Source organism: Miscanthus floridulus, chromosome 7, assembly GCF_019320115.1.
Source record: "Miscanthus floridulus cultivar M001 chromosome 7, ASM1932011v1, whole genome shotgun sequence".
NCBI lineage: Eukaryota > Viridiplantae > Streptophyta > Magnoliopsida > Poales > Poaceae > Miscanthus > Miscanthus floridulus.
In genome coordinates this window covers 72406802-72409384 of record NC_089586.1, presented here as the reverse complement: position 1 = coordinate 72409384, position 2583 = coordinate 72406802, and positions in this window count along the sequence as shown.

The window sequence follows — 2583 nt, the reverse complement described above, 5'->3', positions numbered from 1 at the left end:
TGTTGCAAAAGTAGATCTGGTATTGCACATATTGTAATAGGAGCCACCTGCCGCATCCACCTATCGCAATTGCTGGGTGACGTCCAGGTGGCACGGGCCCGCTGCTGGGACGCCACCGAGCGGACACAGATAGGCGCGTGAGAAATCGAGCGCGGGTGTGAGGGCCTACACAATGGGCGGGCAAAAAAAAGGCAGCACGAGCTCCACTTCTCTTGCGTGCACGGCACTGTCCGATGCTAGCGTTTCGGATCGAACGTCCAGACGCTAGTAAGTCTTTTTTGAAACAAATAACCTTTTTAGAAAAAGATATTTTACAAGTAATAATGTGTTTTAGTTTTATAGGAAAATGTGTGAGTCCCGGCTGCTAGGCCAAGCCGCTCACACATGAATTTGTATGCTCATTCTTTCTCTCTTCCTTTCATCTTTTTATTCAAACCCAAGCATTCTCAAGTTCTTTTGATACAGGTATAAATCAAGCATAGAGGGGTAGGTGAATAAGAGTAATTTAAAACTTTAAAAACTTTATAGCGGATTAAATCACCGGTACCGGAATTTTCAGTCCCAGTCAGAATTTTCGGACTTGTCTAGAAATTCCAGTGAGGATCAAATTTTTGGGTCTTAAGAGTGGAATGAGCTAACTAGGGTTAGGAAATTGAAATTGCTCAAACACTAAATTGTTTTACCACACGTCTAGTCTAGGGAAGTAATACAAAGTGATTCCATGTTGTTATTTGTTCCAACACCTACACACGATATAGATAGGGCCACCACAATAAATAATACTTCCTCCGTCTACAAAAGAATACAATTCTCACAATTCGAGGAGTCAAACCATTTAAACTTTGACTACAATTATATAAAAAAACTACTTACACCCATTTGACAAAACAAATACTTTGTCTCAGGATAGAAGGCGCAACTCCCTTTGGCACCAAGACCAATAAGTAAATTGACTCCTACACATTAAAGGCATTTTGGTTCTCCATCCAATTTACTGTGATGTCGCATGTGTGCATGCAGAAACGGTCTAGCCAATTAGCTTCCAGCATTCATGCATGCATGCTGCACAAATGCATTCCTGAGGGAGCCTAGGAGTCAGATTTGGTCCTACATTAGTTGCTGCATGCGGGAGCTAAAGTGCAAGCGCCTTGTATCATGGGTGAAAGCATCTAGGCCCCTTGTTGGGTTTCGGTGATTAATGACAATACAAGATTACTATGACTAACGTGTGTTTTGCAGAGGCAATTAAGTTAGGTCATGGTAATGGAGATCAATTGGGCAATCAAGGTGGTCATGCCCCTACGATGGAAATCGTTTCAGTTTTCAAAGGATTGATGACAAGGTTAAGGATGACTAGTTCTAAGTGTTGATTGGAGTTGGAGAGACACTTAGAGTAGTTTAGGACTTTGTTTTTCCTTTGGTCGTACTATTAAGGGGGGTATGGACGGGTAGCTTGACCTAGATGAGTCTAGTGAGTTAGATGTGGTGCACACTTATTAAATCTAGCACTAGCTAGCTCCACAACAGCCCTATGATCCTATGGAGCAAACTTCATTTATATATGTTCGAGAGTTAGAAGTGAATGGAGGGTCAAATGTTGACCGGACGCTAGCTCTGGTTGGACCGAACACTGGCTGTAGGGTCCGGTCAGTTTATTTGACCAAGGTGATTGCGTTCAGTGCGACCAGACGCTGAGTGGTCGAGTGACCGGACGCTGAGGACCAGCGTTTGGTCGACTCCAGTAAGTTTCTAGAGAAGGAATTCTACGACCGGATGCGACCGGTCAGTACTGACCGGACCCTAAGGGTTCAGCATCCGGTCGAGTACAGTAAGGTTCCAGTGAGGGTTTAATGCGACCAGACGTGTCCGGTCAGTGGTGATCAGACCCTGCCAGTGTCTGGTCAACACTTAATCATTGGTGTGTGGGTTGAACTGACCAGAGCGTTTGGTCACCCCGCAGAGGCACATAACGGTTCGTTTTTTTGGCTACCTTATAAATAGATGCTCCACTCGTGTATGGAGTTACTTTTGCTCATTCCAACAGCTAAGAAACACATTTGTGAGTGCTAAGAAGAGCAAGGTCCTAGTGAGGTGATTGAGATTTGAGAATCCAAGAGAGTAGCCTCATTAGTGAATCAAGAGTAGCAAAGTGTGCATCCATCATTCTCATTAGGCTTCACGTGGTCATGTGAGAGTTCGTGCTTGTTACTCTTGGTGATCGCTGTCACTTAGACGGCTTGGTGGTGATTGGGAGCTTGGTGATCACCCGACGAAGCTTGTGGGTGACCCAACTCAAGTTGTGAGCAGTTTTAGGTGATTCACCATGACGGAGTGTCGAAGAATCAACCCGTAGAGAGCACTTGATCCTTGTGCGGATCAAGGGGGAGCTACACCCTTGCGCGGGTGCTCCAACGAGGACTAGTGGAGAGTGGCGACTCTCCGATACCTCAGCAAAACATCACCGCGTTCCTCTCTCTCTATTTACTTTGAGCATTTACTTTGAGCAATTTAATACTTGTTTTTACATTCATAGAATTGTCATGCTAGAGTAAGTTTGGAACATAGGTTGCAAGTCCGTTGTGC